General features: G+C 40.9%; 1 long non-coding RNA gene across 1 annotated transcript in view; it reads left to right on the plus strand.

Annotated features, from left to right (window-relative positions):
* The window catches only part of LOC308183101, a 171,855-nt gene that overhangs the window by 126,317 nt on the left and 25,277 nt on the right, over positions 1-20,261 (plus strand). Inside the window, exon 3 of the long non-coding RNA XR_013942260.1 lies at positions 16,292-16,406. This is a non-coding gene — a long non-coding RNA (uncharacterized lncRNA). The remainder of the gene's footprint in view (positions 1-16,291; positions 16,407-20,261) is intronic.

Genomic DNA, 20,261 nt, shown 5'->3' on the forward strand with positions numbered 1-20,261 from the left:
TTGGAATAAACAGATAAGCTTCCATATATCTGGAGCTGTATGTGATATGATTGACACCTTGCACTTAGCTGCCTTTAATTTGATATACTGGAGGATGCTTCAACAAAGCATACAGAACCAGTGACACAGGGGTGGAACTGTGTTTTGGCAAAACGAATTAAAAAAACTAGGCCCCCCTTCTTGTTTCCACCGTGGCTAATGGGATCTTACCTTGTGTTTCAGCATGAAATACGTTAGGATTAAGGAGCTCAATTCTGATTCCACCTGGATCCATTGCTGTTGATTCCAGTTAAGTTAATCCTGTTTCAGATCAGGATAAGCAACATCAGAGAGCCGTTCCTAGCAGAGAAATTCAGAAATAGCTTTAGGACCTGAAATCCTGGTTTCCTCACCCGACCCCAGTTTCAGCTTCAGGGTTGTGTAGGAGAGGAATCGCTAACAGACAAGACTCAGATCCGTCTTTAAATAAGCTTTTCCATTTCTAATAAAGCCTTTCAGTCCCAAAGCACTTCCAGCTTACAAAAAATCAGCTTGCATGCATGCACTGCAGGGGCTGTAAATGGCTGTCAGTGGCTGTCCATCATCATTCAAAGGACTTTTTTTCTGGAATCTTTTTTCTTCCATCCACCCAAAATGGATTGGTCATTTATTTTGCTCATGTCACTTAAAAGACTTTGCCTTGGAAAACTGTTCTAGCACTTTTGAATCGAACACTTTGAAGGCCAGGTGGGTCCCTGCATCATGCTTCCAGGGAGCCTGGGTCTGCATCAGCACTTTCAGGGATTTCAGTAAGCCAGCTCTGACCTATAGCAACATCTTCAGTTGGCAGGTCTGAGAGCTGCACCTCTGCTCTCCAGAGTGTGGTGGATTTTCAAGGATTAGCTTTTGTACTGACAGAAAAAAAAATGCTGGGGTGTAGAAAGAAAGGGCTCCTCTCAATAATCTCTAACTGGTAGGTCACCATTTTCCCGTTCCATCATTATTTCAACATTTACTTCCTTTTCTGGGACAAAAAAGCAGCAGCTCATAAATTGATCATTTGAAAGGAAAAAAAAAAAAGGAAAAACAGTGAGATTAAAAATGTGGACTGGGGTACTTGAAGCAGTGTGTTTCAAGCATTTTTAAATATCTTGCTTTGATTTAATAGTAAAAGATTTACAAACTTACTTTAGTAGAAATTGACATTACTCAAGTTCTGGAAAAAAAGAAAATTTATGTTCAGTTTGAAAAACTAAAAAGAAAAAATTCAAAAATTCTGGTTTTCAGACACGGGAGTTAAATTAAGACAAGATTTGGAACCAGAGGAGAAACATAATAAAAATGTTTTCCATTATGTTCCCATATGTGCTGAAAGCCAAATTTCCTAGGTTTTTAACCTGAAGGAGACATGGTAAGTTCACAGTGTCCTAGCCAGTCTGTTATATGAATTCTGAGAAAGAAAAGGATGCTGCCTAGTAAGCAGAACATTCTTATTTCATTGGAGAGAAAAAAAAAACAAGTCGAAAAACCTCCTACAAAAGACATATGTTAAGCTTTTATATGCGATAGGAAACATTTTACTATTTTAAAGAGGGCTGTAGTGGCTGAGTGACAAAGATCAGTGAGTTTGTGAAGAAGCATGTATCAGTGAGATGTCGGGAGAGGATTTCTCCAAAATCTTAAGGAGGTTGTGACCTAAAGATTCAACACCAATTCCCTTTTATAAGGTGTGGCACTTGCTTTGTTTTGTCTAGTTAAATTGCAGCTGAAAAATTGGTAGGTCCTGCAAAGTTTCTTCCAGTTTCAATGAAAAGCTCTCACTAGGAGGGTCAGAGCTGGATCTGAGCCCCAGCTTACTTTAAAGTAAGTTGCCACATGTGCTTACTGCTGCTCTTATGCACAGGGCCCTCTTTGGTTTTACATATAAAATAAAACCACAGCTCCCACCAATGGTCAAGATGCTGGTATCATAACCAGGGCTCTGTCGACCTGTTTAGGCCTGTATTGCATTTATTACAGCTCCTGTGCTTTTCCAGCAGTGGGAACAGAATTCACTTTTCAACTCTTGCTTTTTAATAGTAGCACCAACACGTGTCTTATATCAGGGAAATACCCTACTGTTTCCATTCAGCATTATTGTCTGCAACTAAAGATAGTTTTTGTCTTGGTTTGCATTATGGATTTAAACAATCTCATGGAACTAACAAGGAACTGTTTCTCATTTTCACTTCTGCGAGGAATCACAGCCGTCTATCTGAAAGTGCAGAAAGAAGATTAGGGGGATCCCACATCATGAACTGAAACACTGGAGAGATATATGGTCATGCACAGTCTGAGAGGTAATGTTAAGATGTAGCTTGAGCAGATATCAAAAATTGATTTTGCATTGTATACGTTTCATCAATCCTACAAAATATGGGGATTTCGTGCTTCTATCATTCATACTGAACTTGGTGACAATAGATAATGTGCTGTAAAACTAGAGCGCTCTAGTTACTCTTTCTACATCTTCTACAACTTTCCCATGTGTCACCACCACGCAGGGAAAGAAAAAACTAAATTTAACTTACTACCTCCCAAAACAAGGAACTGAAATAACTACATCATCACAATAACTTTTTCAGAAAAAGAAACACTTTGGTTTTCCTTTTGAAGATATCCAAATGACGTCCAACTGATGTCTTGCTTGGAAAGGACAGCTAAATTTTAATGGATTCGTTGGCTACTTCTTTTCTGCCTTTCTGTGGTCTTAGTGATCAAGGATAAATAGGTAGATCTGATGCTTGGGTGAGCAAATTCTCAAGGAACTTCCCCAATTCAGAGGGATAAGTTATTTTTCTTTTTTTCCCAATGCTATTTCATGCATCATATGACAAGACACATCTGTTCAGTGACTAATACAAAGGGAATATCCCATGCGTGTAAACGGCACAAGCCTGCCTCACACTCAACCTTTCTGAATTTTTTTCGAGGGCCAGTTATGCAATAAATAAATGGGGACAAACTCATCACGAGGAAGGACTTTTATTCGGCTTTGAAAGCGGCACTTTGGCTTGGAACAATATCCAACATCAAAATAATAATGAGTGCGTGTTACTGCTAACAGTCCTGGAGACAAGAATTCTCCATGCACCCAGAGCCAGCTTCTCAAGCCCTCTCTCCTTCATATCTTAGCTCTTACATATGGAAAACCCTCAGCAGAGGGGGTGGAGGAAAGGAGTGGGATGGGTTTGGAAGAGGAAATGCCTTGAGATTTGGCTTTTAGTGAACAGGAATGCTGAGCCTCCAAAAACAGCCGTGAGGACCTTGGTGGCACCCTTTGCTATTTGCTCCTGTGGTGAGCCTAAGGGATCCTACAAGGAAAGAGGAGAGTGGAGAAGAGGGGTCCTTGATATCTTCATCCTAATAGTGCCAATAAAACACTGAACATTTGCCTTTTGCAATTCATACAGTGTTTCTGTATGATCTCCCCGCAGGCCACTGAGCGGTCAGCTGAAGTGAATGGCATTTGGTCTGTGCCATCTGGAGTTGTCAGTTTAATGATGAAGGACTCAGGGAACAATTTAATAAATAAACCTAGCCAGTAGCCCTAGCAGTCCTTGGAGCTTTGCAATCCTTTGAAACAGTTGTGCAATAAAGAGGAAAATAAGAACGTATTGAAAAGGAGTATTTCATCAACAAGAAGCTGGGGAATAAATCAGAAAGAACCATGTACTGAAAGTAATGTATCTGCTAGGTTTGGCTGGACTTTTGGGATTGTTTTCCTTTTTTTTTTTCCTATTCATAAATTGTTCATCAGCAAATTGTGGTCCACAGCTCCAAATGGCGTATGACCGCATCATGCCATTAAAGCTTATGAAGCAGTGTCACCAGTGGAACTCAGTTACTTCCACTAGCTAAAATGTTGGCCTTGTGTATGTTTTTATGACCTTTTTTATTATTCTTAATTGTTTGATGATGACAGTATATTTCTTCCTTTATATAAGTCACAGGGTACATCTTTTGTTCTCTCTTGAGACAAACTGAAATTCAGAACAGAAGTAATCACTACCATGGCAGGTCCCTTGGGATAAGGGAGGGGAGTACACACCAGAGAGAGAGAACACTTAAAAAGGCTTAGCTCATAGCTGGGCAATCTGCGCATGAATCACCATCCACTGCATGAGGAATAGGATCTATGGAGTCTATCTCCACCGTCTCATCCCCTGCAACACTGGTGGCACAGCCGTTATGGGAACTCGATGATCATGAGGGCAGTTTTGCTAGTGGTATGGCAAGAGCAGAAGGCAATTTTTTAGTATTAGAAATGTTTAAGAGCTGTAGAAGTTTTTTCCCCTTCCAAAGGTGAGGCAAAAAGTTAGCAATGAATAATTTCCCCATTACTTCGCTCAAGTAATTTTGGGAGGTGTGTATCTTCTCTTTACACAGGTGAGTTTTAGTGTTCTAATCTGGGACATATTTTGACACCCCCTGGCTCAGATGGAGCACTTGCATATGATGACATTTAAATGGAATTTATTGTAAATAACGACTTGCTTTTCTGGACTTGTTTCAAAAGGGGAAATTCTCCCTAAGTGACCGTTTCCCATTAAGACTTTTGATTTTTAACCAACTATTTTTAACAGTCTGCAACCAGCTCTAACGATTATCAACCACAAGTTGTAGATTAAGCAACTATGCCATTCCTGTTTTAGCCTTTGACTGAAACTATAGCGCGGTTTTTACTGATCGGCACTATGGATTTATCCTGCTTAAACACTCCTTTGAAGCACGCAGGCAGTCTTTACCGCGTCAGTGGAAAGATGAGGGTAATATTGTGAATGGCCGGGTTCCAGTTCTTCATAACTGAAGCCGTGGGATGATCGCCTTTTGTTTAAATGTCAGAGGATCATAGATGTCAAAGACGAGAAACGGCCTTTTAGATCATCAAATCTGCATCACAGCATGGAAGTCAAAGAAATCCTAGGCAAGAGTAACACTGGGCCAGCGTCAGTGTTATCCCATTAGAGGGACTCTGAATTAGCAGTTCTGACTGACATCCCAACCAAACACAATTGATAGAGGGCCACATGGCATGAGGTATTCACTGAAGAATTTTACTGAACAACACATATGGCCGTATTTTATATTTCACGGTTAAAGTAATATGAACTATGTAAGGAATTAACTTGAAGAAGCTTTGGAGGCCAAGCTAATCAAAATTCTTTAAAGTATAGGCAATGAACCATAACCTGGATATAAAATATTTCCCAATAGCTGTTATAATGCAACCAGCTGTACTCTGATTCACTCGCACTGATTAGCTGTTACCCTAAAAATAGCTTTAGGATTGGTGCTACTGCTGATGAAGGAAAGGACTGCTTTTGGTACAAACCAGCATGGCTCCATTGGCAGCAACAGAATAGCATCCACTTCTACCAGCTGAGAATCCAGCCAGTAATTATTTAATATTAATACTGTTATGTAACAAGGAACAACTGACGGACCCTTTTCCTTTATATTGCTAATTACAAGCCAATACTACCTCTATATCCTTGTATTCCTGGGCAGGGCTTAAACACATAGTGGTCAAAGAGTTTACTGGCTAGATTGCAAGGTTCAATTTGCTTCAGGAGAATTAAGACCAAAAGCAGCACTGTGAGCTTGCAGAGTTCTCCTGTCCCTGTTTGAGAGATTGCAAAAAGAAAGCTCTGGTGAGCGTAGTTGATTCGGTTTGTGATTTCTCTGGCAGAGCAGGAAAGAAAAATTATTCTTCCTGACACCTTAGTTTACCCACCAGATTAGCCTCTCTTTCTTTCTTTCTCCAATTATTGTATTCTTTTTCTTTTTTTTTTCCATGGGTTAATTTTTTTTTTTCATTTTGTGTTCTTTTATAAATGTGCTTTGGCAGGAGTTGTGATTTTTTGGTTAGTAATCCACTTATTTTGTGGTTTAGAAAATATCTCAAATAACAACTTGGACACGTTGTTGACTGTCATTGTTGGCTGCTCGTGTGGCATGAGGAACATGCAAGGAAACACGTCCTTTCATGTTCAACCCCTACATCACAAACAAAGCAATGATCTGCTTCCTACCATGTATCTAACTGTATATAGCTTTAGGTTCGGAGAGGGGACTGCAAATGTCGTATAAAAATGCAGGTATATAATGCTGACAGATAGATATATCCACAAATATATGTGTGTTATTATGTCTTTATCTCTCTATTTCTGCCTTTCTATACATGTAGATGCATATCTCTGTCTCCGCAGTCAAGCATAAAAAAGTGCACTTATTTTCAGCCGGAGGTACATTTGTTCCTATAAATATGTTTGCCTGTTGTCTGCATTTTCATATACTGCAGCTGCCACGTAGCTCAACTATTGGTTAGATATAAGCTCACTTTTTCTTTCCATTCTTTTCTGTAAACTTATGAACTGATGGGAGCATTTTTTTCATAACCCATAGATTAAGTCAATATGCCTTTGTCTCAGGGACGAGGGAAAAAAGCTGAACAAATAGCAGCTGTCTTTCAATAAAATGCATATGATGGCCGTAGGATGTTTGAGGATGTCAAATTTCATTGGAAATAAGTTTATTTGCATACGTTTATTAATGTTTGTGGTTACCAGAATAAAACTTATGCTGAAGATGAAGGCTAAACTCTTTGAGAGCAGATGTATCATATAGTTGGAGTAAGCTTGTTGTATATATTTATGGTAGACTCCATAGGTCCCAGTCAAGATCTTGGCTCCCTTGAGCTAGGCACTGCATAAACAATTTGCGAGACTGACTCTTCTCCAAGGAGCCTAAATAGGCCAGGGAAATAGTATGACAGAGGAAGAATTATTAGTTCCTTTCCACAAATAGAAAAACAGGCAGAGGATGAGGAAGTGGCTTGCCAAAAATTGTGTAGAGCTAGGGTGACAACCTAGATTCCCCAAGTCCCAACCCAACGCTTTAAAACAGAAGATCAGAGGAAATGGGTGCATATACCTCTATAAAGTGTAAGTTTGGAATCTCAGATGGGTTTTCGGTCATCTCAGGTTATGGGCTTGGAGACCAACAAAATTTGAGTGGGGACAGAATGTGAGGGATGTAGAAGTAGTCAGGTTTTATCGGCCTGTTGGAAAAAAAAAGAAGCCCAAATATTATTAATGGCAGCATCATTGTTGAACGCTGCCTGAATAAAGACCACAGAACTTTAACCACACTTTCGAACCGCTGTCTGCACAGGCCATTGCAAACTGTTCCACGGAAGGCACGCAGCCACCCGGCATTAGACCTGCTTCACTTCCTCTCTCGGTACTTATCCATCAAAGCTATCATTCATGTTAACAGGTAACAGGGGAGCCTCAAGCCTGAATTCGTTATGAAACCCTTGGAATTGAACCAGCCTGGACAACCAACCTTCTGTTCAGCTGCTTCGATGTACATTTTTATTAGGGAACCAGTCTGGACTTCCTACAAAGTGATTCATAGGTCGTCTTCCCTAAGCCTGCAGTGATCGTCACAATGGGTTCTTGCTTTTTAACCGCATTCACTTACGGACTGTCATTCGAAGGCTAATAAATCTGGCTCCAGTCACCAGACTCTGCGGTATACATTAGACAACTGGAGGGTCTAAACTGTTCAACCACAGTCTTGTTTGGAGGCTGTTTTGAATGATGATTTTCCATTATTACAGGCTTTACTAATTATTTAGTTTTATTGCAGTGATGCTAACAAGGCCCAGTACTGCAGTAGGACAACACTAGGCAAACACACAGTGAGGAGTCTGTGCCTGAATCATGGCTAAATACTGTAACACACAGTGAACTCTCACAAATGAATAGAGGGCAGGAATGTTTATAGGACATTTTAGATCCAGTCAGACCTCACTGTGGGTCCTCTAAGAGATCGTCAGCAGAGATGGCAAACTTTGCTTCATCAGATAAAACTCTTAAGATTCAGAAGGACAGCTTTCAATATGGTCTTAAAGAAAATCCTTATGTTAGGTGAAGTTGAGTTAGCTGAATATTGTTCTTTCAGTTCTTCTCTATATGGACATCGGTTTTAATATCACCTTCTTACAGATTCTGTAAGCTTTTGGGCACACACAGGTCTTGTTAAGTTGTTGAATATTGGGAGTCTTGAGCATTAGTCCTTCCACTAATGGCCATTATTTTAAATCAGACAATGAGAGGGTGTTAAGCAGCGTTGTTGCTTGAAACCCCTCTACCGTGTTTCTTCCATTGCAGTGCTTCTCAGGAGGTCAGGAAAGCACAGGAAAGTAAGAAGTGTCTGTAATAAAAAACTTCCTATGATTCCCTGAAATTAATAGCTCACTGATGCAGGTCACAGTAGTCCTTATGCCAAGAAGCTGAAATAAGATACTGGAAGTGTCAGAAGGATGTTCAGCAAATACTCATCAAACATAAAATTAAACAAAATAAGAAGTCCTAAGGACAATATTCAGAAAGATAACCAGGATCCTAACTTCTTGTGGGTGCTATGTACCTAACAACTTAAATCTCCTACATCCAATATTCACCCGACCACCCCTCAGAAGAGTCATTTTACTAATGCTGCTCAAGCTCCGTATTAATAACTAATTTTAGGCTCTGAAGTGAAATGCCTGTATTAGGAGTACAGTTACCTTTTTCTTCTCTGGCCAAGTGCAGTCTCTCGGTCACTCAACATTTCTCTCCTTATGCTTTTGATGAATTCTATTGGGCATCTTAAAATATGTATTGTTCTAAATGGTTTGGGTTAAATTCAGCACTGAGAAACTCTGAGGAATAGCACAGCATCTGCGGGGATAAACTGGGTGAAGTCAAGTGAGCTATTGCATTGCAGAAAGGCATTTCAGGTTTCGTACAGAAGTTCAAACAAATATTGTGGTTGTCGTCATTTATTGTAGAGGGATGTTGGGGAACAGAGGGGAGAAGTAACTGGAAGTGACTAAAGAGCCAGAGCTTAGAACTTCTGACATGGAGCTTGACGACCAAACCACCATAATATCCTTTTTTTCCATGTAAATAACATCTGATGATGAAGGCGGTGGAATTTTACAGTGGTTTGTAAGCAAACTAGATTTTCAGGTTCAGTAACATTGCAGATCAGTAGTTGCTGTTTCAGTTCCCAGGTTAATTTTATGGAATATTTTGCATTGTGCCAGACTTTAATTAATTCCAAATGATTTCTGCTTTCTCTTACTTTTTTTTTTTTCCCTCCTTTCGCATGTTACTGTCTTACAAAGGAACTAAACTCTCAATTTTCTCTAAGACCGGTAATTATATGCATAAGTGATCAGAAATCTCAACTATTTTTCTGCAAACCAATTACAGACATTTAGGATAAGGGTAATTCGCTTCCTTAAAAATAAGTTAAAAACTCATTTACATAAAAGTAAATGAAATAACATTGTTAAATACTAAAAAGAAATTTCGAGGCGCAATTCTAGAGGAGACAAAAACCTTCCTGGTTTTCCGCATGACATTTTCAGACCATGTTTTCTAATATATCTCAAGGAATTGTGACGTTTTTTCAAAGCAAACTGCTTCTGGTACATCAGGTTCTTAAACTAAATAGCTTGCTTGCAAACTGCCTTGGATGAAGCACTTTGTACTTTCAGGATATGTTCTTCGCATTCCTTTTTTACTAAGAACACTTAGGGTAAAAATCAGCGTCATAGAGACACTTCTTACAATGCAAGGTTGAATTTTCAACACCTTTAGCTAGCCCTTACTGGTATCCGCTTAACCTAAGGTAGACAGTGCCATCTAAAACATCTGAGCATGTGGACCTGTTCTCTTTTGCACTGGACAGGTAGAACTAAAGTGAAGACGAGCACTTGCAGACAGGGAGATTTGCACCAGCATCTCTGCAAGTCCACTGAGAATAGCTAAGATGACTACAGATGATTTTTTCTTCCCTGCTGTGGAGGGCTAAAGAATGCTTACAACTTCCGCTTGTTGCGAGTTGGCCTGTGCAGGAAAAATTGTCTTCCATCTCCCCACTTCATCACAGCGTTAATCAACCAGCGCATTGTTCAGAGTCTCCCCCTTCACTGCCTCCTCGGCCCTGCAGCTTGTTTTAATCACACGTTAACATGCTCAGATTTATGAAGCTCCTGAACCACAGGGTCCCTAAGCAGAGTGTTGAAGAAGCTGCTGGGGCATTTCTCAGGGGCAAAACGCTCAGCCTGCCCTTGTGTCAAGAGCATCAGCAAGCACACCAGGTCAGTCCTCTCATCCCATAGTGGCTGCTTTGGGGCTTGATTGTTAGGATATATCTGCAGGAGGAGCCCAAGGGCTCTGCCAGGCTGCTGAGAAGTCACGGGCTGCGGGATGTCTCATATTCTGGGTTTCTGGGATCACAGACCTACAAACAAGGGGGTCAAGGAGTTTTGCTGAAGGTTGTGCCACAGGGTTTCTGGGCTGCCTGTGCTCTCCTCTCCATTTGCATTCCCGTCTTTATCACGCCAGTGATTTCCTTTGCTTGCCTCATTTGTAATAATGATAACATTGTAAAAGCCTGCCCTTTCAAAGAGCAGGAGCACTTTGAGTCACAGACCTGCTCTGTGAATCAGAGCCCTTTTCTTCCCTTCCAATGCTGTCTTCTTCCCATCCTGCCTCCCTGTTCAGGAGCCCTGCCAGGTCCCCAATGACAGCGTGAAGTCTTTCTTTAAAACAAGACTCTGAAGCGACAAAGAACAGAAAAAAAAAAATAAAAAAATCAGCAAGCAAAGGCTAGAAAAGCAAAGCATCGCCGCCTTTTTGTGCGCATCCTCCCCCCTTTCCCCCTGGGAGGCAGGAGCGGAATAACCAAAGTAAATGCATGAGACTTTAATTTGAACAAGTTGCTGGCATGGCTTGGGGCCAGCGCGTCCCCCCCCTGCGCCGGCTCCCAGGCCCCCAGGAAAAGAGCAGGGCGGGGGTGGGGGCTGAGTCAACAGCTCAGATGCACTTTCTCAGCAGTCAGCTGGGGAGCCCGTTCGGGTTAGTCTATTTGAGTGGGACTTGTGTCTCTTCGTATCGATCTGTTTTGGATACCAGGCACCAGTGTTTTCACATCCCGTCTTTGAACCGGGAGGCAAGAGGGGGGAAAGGGGCTGAGGTGAAGGAGAGTGCAGAGCACGGCGCGGATGTCTCAGGGAGGGATCAAAACTGAATAGAGCCAGAAAAGGAGGAGGAAAGAGGAGGTGAAACTGCAAGGTGCAGGGCTGCAAGGCTTGGTGGCTCGGGCAGGTAGCAGTGGCTGGGAGCTGGGGACCATCCGGCTGCGTGCACCAAGGAGGGGCAGGCTTTTCCGTAGAGATTGAGCAAGAAGGAGAAGAGGACAAAGGATAAGTGGATGATGCAGCAAGGGACCAGTGGGGTGACGCACTGGTGGGGACAAAAGACAAAGCATCGCTGTATGCAGATGGAGGGATGGGCAAAGGACACAATCATCAGGCCCGGAGTTGTTATAAACATCCTGCCGAGAAAGAATCCTGCTTTTTTCAAATCTCTCGGTCTGAAACTGTTCCAGCTAACCTCTCTCCAAATAACAAATACGGTAATGGATGTTTACCCCTACTTCCCCCCATACACACACACGTTGTCAATCATTATTTTGGCTAAACAGTTTTATGACTATTCCCCCTTCCCCAAAGTCATGTTTATTATTACAACTAAACACTGAGTTTTCTAATAGCCTTTTTATACATCCTTTTAAATGTCTTCTCTAATAATCCAAAGAAACTTCTCATAAACTCCCCCTTAGCGGGAAAGGGGCAAGATTGCTTGGGCAGATTAACCAGGCACATTTTCACTGCTCTATGTATTTTACAGCATGTGGTCTCTAATAGCTAATGCAGGACTGAAAAGCCACGAGCAGGATTTTCACTAGATATTAAGCTGCTGAGCTTGGTTACTATCAACATTTATGTGTTTATTTATTTATTTGGACTGAAATAGCACCTTGCTTTTTTATTATTTTTTATTTTTTACTATTTCCGTACAACTTTCCAACAATGAAAAGTGTTTGCTTATAAATCCATGGGTAAGAGATCTGAGCATCTAGCGCTTCAAAGCACGACCATGTAGTCTTCTTTCACGTCACACTGAACAGTAAGTCACAGAAGTTTAGCCAATGACTTCAAACTCAGTCACGACTGTTTGCAGTTTTCAGTAGGACTAATTATCCTCGCGTTTCCTACCTCAAGTAACATTAAATAGACATTTTTGGAGGGAGAAATGCGTCCTGAAAGATTCAACCACACAATATGGATGAAAATCTGGTTTTCAATAAGAACGCAAGAACAGAGGGAATTCAGCAAGCCTGGTTGTAGTCCACTCAAAGCATCTTGTAGTTTAGTGGCAATCTCTCTCTAAAAGAACCTGCTTCTCCCTTGCTTCATACCACATGGAGCCATTTGTACTCATAAAAACTGCTGCCTCCGTTTGAGTAGAAACTGCCCATGTTCTGTGTTCATAAGCCTTCACAGTGTGTTTCCTGCCAGAGGTTAATAACAAGGCACTAACCTACATGCTCAAAAATCGCAATTACCCTGTAAGGTAGAAGAAATCAGAATTCTTCATCATGGGCAGCTTTGCTCCACAGCGAGAACTAAAGGTTCAATTAAGTTTGTGGTCATAGAGATGCCATCAGTCTCTAATCACATCCTGTTTTGACGCTAAATGTGTTTTGTTTTCCAGTTCTGGGAGCTGTGCACTCAAATCCCTTAGATTAAGCATGTTGTTTGTTCATTTATCCTTTGAATATTTGTATAGAAGATTTCCTTTTGACGAAAAAATAGTAATGATGGTACCTGCATCTTAGATACTGCTTCCTACATGTAGAGTTGTAATTGTTTGATAATTCAGTTAAAGTGACTTTAAAAAGTCACTGCTATAGACTTTTGTTCCCCAGGGCCACAGTGCACAAATTAATGTGCAGGCTTATGCTGCAGCAAGAGTAGCTCAGGTTAACTATTTGGAAAAACATCTTAGCAATAAAGAAACAAAGTTTTTGAAAGAGCTTAAACTTCACAACCGTTTACAAAGAATTTATTGTTTTTCAAGTGCAATTTCCAGATAAAGCAGTCTTATGAACAGGCCTAACAAACTGCTTTTGGAAATGACATGGGCAAAACAGCTCCTGTCTTGGAAGAGGGTAGTGGACAGTGACCTAGAGTTCACTTCTGACTCTGCTTCTATGAATATCCCCACTTTATGCATGGGAAATGAAGACAGCGGTGAAAGGCCATATCCAACGTCATGAAGCAAAACTGCAAGTAGAACTTAGGTCTGTTCTCTGTGGGGGCAAGCTAAAAAGTAAGAAATAATAAAAAATAAAAATAAAAAAAAGGATAGAAAAGTAAATAATGTGTTCATTATAGGCTTTTTCTGCCTCTAAGTTTGAGACTTTCCTTCATTGCTTCAGCATTTGAAAGGAACCTTTACCTGCTGTTCAGGAGTAGACCAGTTTATCCAGACCGACTTATCTTCTAGCTTAGCTCCTCAAAAGCTCCTTGTATGGACCAGAGTACCCATGTGTGGCCAGAGGGGATGCCTGTTTCTGGGCCACTTCACCTGCAGTTGCTCGACAGATAGTGTGTAGCATTTGTGCAGTACCAAGTCACCCCAGCTCTAGGCGATTTTCAGTGTCACAGCAGAAAGGAGCTGCCTGAAGATGAATGGTTTGGCCCATACAATTCTTCCCAAGCCAATAACATTTATTTGATTCTTTCTGAATTTGTTGACATTTTTGAAAAGTAATTAAAAATGCAGAAAGTATACACTGAGCAATTAAGAATTAGAAAGGAATATTGGTCATTAAAATAGTGGTGACAACCATTCATTTCGAAATGATTGCAGCCCAAGATTGAAACCAATTGCAATAGGAAAGCAAATTTTATTCAAGAACACTGTTCTTATTTTGAGGTTACAGCCACTGTCCTCCTCTAATTTTAACATTGTTTAGTATTCAAGAACTTGAAATGGATAGTGTTGGTTTTGAACTGGGTTTCAGCCATTAAAATACGGGGCGTATTGGTGAGATTCTCAGCTCAGATGATAAGTTAGAGACTGTTTCTTGTTATGTTACCTTCCTTATGTAGCCAAGCCTGGCATTAGTGTGCAGTTTATCAAGAATTTATTGTTGATATCAACCAAATCTCCTTCCCACTGAACCCAGGATTCTCTTGAATTTGGAGGGAAGAGCAAGAGTATATTGCATGTAATTAGCTTGTGGATGAAATTCTTACAGAGATAAGCCTGAATCCAACCCTGGATCTGTACACCTCTAAATGTAGGGGGGAAAGTAAAAAGAGAGGCCCAGGCTGGTCTCCCATGCTGGATCTGGTTTCCCATCTAAAAATGTAAGCACCCATTTAATGTGCTAAATCAGAAAAGTCAAGGCTTCGGGAATGGTAGAAAATTCTTTATAAACTTTCTTCTCTTATTTTCTTACAGAAACTCGAGTTTTCAAACTAAATTGAAAACACTCACAAAAAAACATTTGCCCTAATTTTTCATGTTTCCACCAGAAAGCAGCAAATCCAGTTTTATCTGCAAACAAGTAGTCTCAGCTTTTTGTCAAAAAATAGTAATCAGAATTGAAGTATAATCATTTTTTTATGCAAAGTCATAACTTTCCACGGGAAAACCTCCAAATTCCATTTAAGGGCATGTCTGCATTCTAGACAAATAACACAGATACACAGAAAAGCTTTAAACTAGCTCACTCCAGTACCAGTAAGAGCTTAGTACTGTCAATATCAACTCAGCATAGACTACTTTACCCAGTTCTCCAACTGGAATCAGCTGCATGCACAAGCTCCTATTAATGCCATGTTGGATTGTGGCTCTGAGCCTTTTTTTCCTTTGCCTTTGGCCACTATCTTTGGAAAAACATTAATGAGCTCAGCAATAAAAATGTAGGTCCCATTCTACCTTCAGTACCAGATGTTTGGGGTGAACACAGCCAGTGAAGAAAACTTACGGTCGTCACTGTTGGGGAGCTTTATTCTGCACCTGGTCTCTTCTCTGCAGCTTCAGTATGGGGAAATCCGTAGAAGAAATGAACCACCAGTTTCATTTGCTTTGTAACAGGGAGCAGCCAGGGTCCCCTGTTTTGGGGACTCTGAACCTGAGTGATTTGTAGGGCATCAGGCGGGAAGTGTGTGAGGAAAGCTGAGCACAGGGCCCAGATCTCTGCCACCTCCCGTCACCTAACAACAAAGTGATATTTTTCTCTGTGCAGGAAATTGGATCTCAGTCTTTAGAGGCAAGACAGTCTAGAGAGCAATTGCCTCTCTCCTGGCCAGGCATATGCCAGTAAGTGTTGGCATTAGGCACAAAGAGAAAAGGACAAGAGATTTTCCTATTGACCTTTGCAAACTTGAAAAAGGCTCCCATTGGTAATGCTAAAGGCAACATACATTATTGTTCAAAAGAGAAGTGCCTCTAGCAAGTTCCTGATGGATAATAGTGGTGTTTACTTAAGGAAACTGGGTAATCACAAAGGTTATTTTTTATTGGGTGCCATCCTTTTTAGCATCCTCGTACACAGCCGACGTCAATGTGTGTCATTAACAATGACTTGTAAAAGGATACAGCAGTTGCTAAGGAAACCTCTGTTGCACAGGAGCTAAACAAATAACAGCAAATTAAGCAGGGAGCAGAGGCCAAGAAGGGCCTGATTCTGCAAATCTTTACCCATGCAAACAGTCTTAGGCTGCAAAAACTAGTTTTGGGAGTTTGCTAGGAGATGTTCAACCACTCACTTGAGAAAAAGGTTGGAGATACAGGTTGCTCGTCAAAGACTCCTCAAACTTTTGTACATTCCCTAAAGCAGATCAAAGGCAGCATACAGTAGAAATAGCACATAGCTATTTCTGGCCTCTGAATATAATCAATTGTCATTTGAAAGCATCCGTGTAATCTTTGTTGTGATATTAATTTCACTGAGAGATGCTAACAGGAAACACTGATGTACATGGCCTTCAATCATCCATTAATCTTCAGGAAGTGTATGGCAGATGGGACACCTTTAAGCGTTAATGGGACGTGTCCTCAGGACAAACCCAGGTATCCCTGTGTGCTTCAGAGAGTCTGAGGGATTTTCAGGGAAGGTCTGTCTTGGTTGTAGGGATTGCAGCTTTGACTTAAGGGCTGGATGGGATAAACCAATAGGACCTGTATTTGTAAAGACCCTAAAAGAGCAGAGCAGCTTTACAGGAGTTCTGCAGAGATGCTCTGAATTCCTTCTGCCTGTGAAAGGAGAGACGAGAATATTAGTCCAGCAACAACTTTCCTCCATGAAAATCCTGGTGTTTTTTTTTCTGTTTTTCTTTTTTTTTCAGGTGACAGGTAGTTTTCTCTTCACGGTGATTAGACAAGATGACCACAGGAAGACACAACCACCATGACGCAGCCACTTAATAGCTCCTCGTGCAGAAGGTTCTGCAGCACCTCCAGGTCATTCATCACACACCACATAAAAACGAGGTTTGGAACAAAAAGCGTGAAGTTATAACATGAAGGCTGTGGAAACAAGTAGGTTGGATAGGATGGTGTAGCCCTGCAATGGCAGATATTTGTTACCTGCATCCAGGTAAAAAAAACAGGGTCTTATATCTTCTGGAATTTAACACCAAAAGGAGCATTTCTCTGCAGAAAGTACAAAGCATCTGACAGGGAGGAATAGTCTCATTCCACTCAAGGGAGTTAAAGCAGTTTATTGAAGTTGTGATTTTAACCTAGTGTAGTTGAAGGGTTGCAAATTGCTGAGTAAATGTTGATTCTTCAACTTCAATCAGATTTGTTTCAGTTCAGTTCAAGCCAGGAAGGAGAATATTTAGCCTATGCTGGGCTAAGCCACTGCAACCAAAATAAAAGTGACCATTGTAAATTTGTAGCAGTGAAGTAAACCAATGTGAAAGTCTGTGAGTAGACAGCAAGATCTTTAGAGGAAAGGACTCTCTTTTATACACATTTTCATTGAACCCAGGACAATGGGACCAGGATTACAGGGTGTTACCATGATACAAATGAGACACAGTATTAAGAAAAACAAGTGTTACCATAGAAACAGCTGATAAATGGGCACATGCAAAAAATTTGCCCTTAATTTGCGTGTTTAAATGGGAGGGGAACTATTTTGATCCTGCTTAATTGCAGCTGATCTTATTTAATTGCACTTTTTTTTCTACCAAGTCCAACATAGTGGCACAGCAGCAGGATAAAACTTCAGTGGCCTATATTCTTACCTCCTGCCACCAGGAAACTGAGGCAAGGACAACTGTGCTAGCTCCCACCAGCAATATGGATTTATCCTTGCCTCAGTTTCACCCATCCAGAAACATAAAGCAGGCAAGTGAAAATTAAAAAAAGGCCTGAGGGAAAAATCATCAGTTGCCCACTTCCTTTGCTTGAGTGGGAATAGGATCGGGTCCTATGTTGCAGAGAAGGGGGGTCGTCTTTTCCTGTTTGTCCTTTGCAAGGTGCTAATGCTGATTTTAAGGTCACGGGAGAAAGAGCTCTGCATTTAGCAAAGCGGAAAAACAGCAGCTAAGTGTGGAGAATCGGAAACCTGATTTGAATAAGAGTAACCAGATTGTAGGAACTTTAAATAGAATGGCAACTAATGTAATTAAAATGAAAAGGTTCAAAGCACATTAAAGGGCATTAATATGCAATAAGGAAATTCTTAACTTGCTATATCTTCAAATACACAGTCCTGAAGGTGAAAGGAGCAGTGCCCATAAAAGCTGTTCTTTCGGGGAGGGCATCAGGTTCAGTGCATGAGAAAGGTTCAGTTGCAAAAGCCTTCCGTGGAAAGTTTGGTTATTGCAGGATGTTTAGTGTGATAGAGCCTTGATAACAAGTGCTAGGCACACTAACGCCATGGCACAGATTTACGTGTGAGCTGAACAAACCTTTATCTTACAGTGTGATGCTCAGTCCTTCATTCTTTCTAGGTCTGCCAAGGCAGATAAATGTGTATAGACAGAACAGAGAAAGGGCCAGACTGGTTCAGTAGCCCCATTGCCCTCATGAGCTGTCTCCTGTAATGGCTGGTACCAGTTGCTTCAAAAGAAAGCGTGTTCTGCAGTGAACAGCTCTGAAACAACCAGCCTTCAGGGAATTTCCTTCCCAGACTCCCTTGTTAGATGTTAGCTTAAGTCCTTATACCAGATTATGGCCCTAAATATAGCTTCATTTCAGAAGCAGATTGTTTTATTTTAGCAGTAGAAATGGATGACATTTTTTTGGACTGTGAAACAGCATTAATAGCATCACTATTCTAACATTTTTCAAAGCTTCAGAAAACTAAATGAAAAATTCCCATTACATATTATCCTTTCTACATTGAAAGGATTAAAACCAGCTAGTCAACACAAGCCCTGCACGTCCTAATTAACTCCTTTTCTTGTAGCTTTAAATGATTCATTTAAGCTCCCTGCATAAATACACATTTCACTTAATGGAACTGGAATTTTGCCATGGATACCACTCAAAGCAGGATTACACCTCTGTGCATCGGAGTAGCCGGGCAAATATAAACTCCTGAAACTCCACAAAGATAGCAACAAATGCTTGGAAGAGTAACAGAAAACAAGAACTGATAGATGGCAAATGCTCCTTGTTGGGACCGAAATATTTTTGTCTGGAGGTGTCACAGTCACCACTGGGTGGGGAGGCAGACCACACGCACTCACTCGTACCTACACACAGCCTTTGAATATTCTCACAGGAACTATTCCCAAGCATATGCTGAACAGATTAGGTTTTACACAGTGTGTCCCACCTACAGTAACTGCCATATGCCAGATCTCCCAAATTAAGGACTTATATTTCTTTTGCACGATGACAACGCAACTTGTTCTCCTGCAGGAATCCTCAAATTCCTGCTCAGGCTGTTGCCTAAGAAAGCTGCTAGACATTTTTTTGGACCTTGCATTTGTCAAGAGCTGCTAGGACATGCTGTTTTCCCAGTGCTGGTGTTTTAACTCAGACATGCTGTGTGCTAACTAGCTGTTTTAACTATGGGGACAGAGTTCTCCTCCTTGAACCTTAAAGGAGTGCAGCTAACTGTATACCTCTTAAGTATTTTTGTATGCAATCTGATTTTTTGCCTTTTGAAAGGGAATCTTAAAAAACAAACAACAACAAAAAACAGTTTCTAGTCCCAGTGGGAGTTTTTTCTTATTGAGATAAATACATAGACATGACAACAGAACATGTATACCCATTGTAGCTACCTTCTAGGTATTGATGTTTTTACAGCATAAAAGAACTCCAGTTGTAATCCCACATAATGGAAAATGATCCTCCCAGGGATAATACTTAGGCAGGGACCATAAGAGTCCATCCACAGCTTCTTAAAAATAATAGCCTTGTGGTTGAAACCTCTGCTCTGGGATATGCAGTCTCTATTGGACAGCAGTTTTCTCCAGAAATGACAGCGTTTCCCAGACTAGAAAATATCTTCTTGCTACAGCGGGGAAATTTCTTCTTCCTCTTCCCCTTGGTTTTGGTTCCTTTACTGGGACTCTCACTAAATCTGAATCAGGCAGGAAAGAGAGAGAGAGGCTGTGATCAGTGAGAGGGAAAAGGGGCCCGGGCACAGTGCTGCAGTGTGTGCCACGAGTAGAAGAAGGAGGGATGTGTCTCAGCATTAATAAATGACAATGAATCAGCAGTGATGGGCGAGATCTTTGGCTGATGTACATCCATGGAGCTAAGTCAGCGAGTGGACCCAAAGGCGTGATTCCACATACACTGCTATTTTTGTTATATCTGCATCCGGTCCTCTGCACAATTTTTAGCGGTAAAACTGATTTTCTACTTCTCTCAATTTGCCTGCTAAAGCTCCTATTTTATTATGTAATTTCATTGTCTTGAAGCAAGAGATGAATCCCAACGATTTATTCTCCTCCAGCTGCTATTTGCTATTCTGTAAAGGAAAGCCAAAACCCAAACACAACCCAGATGCTAAAGTGAATTCTAGAGACTCTGATAGGATTCAATATTATAGTTTTTTAGCTGAGAAACCAGAATATTCTGAATCCAGTGATGGAAAAGTAACTAAAACCATTTCCAAAGGGAGGCACAATAACACTAAAAGAGTGGATAACTAGGAAGTTTTTATAATTGCATCAATTACAGAGATGACCACAGTCCATTTTGCATTTGAAATGAAGTGAAATAGATGTTCTGGGCACAAATATCATCACATACTCACTAATTACTTGATGTGAAAGAAAACTTTGGCCCTGATGGCTTTACGGAAGTCTGTTTGGGAGTAGTTGGGGTATTTGTCCTGCTGAA

Source organism: Anser brachyrhynchus (assembly GCF_964034855.1).
Source record: "Anser brachyrhynchus genome assembly, chromosome: 26".
NCBI lineage: Eukaryota > Metazoa > Chordata > Aves > Anseriformes > Anatidae > Anser > Anser brachyrhynchus.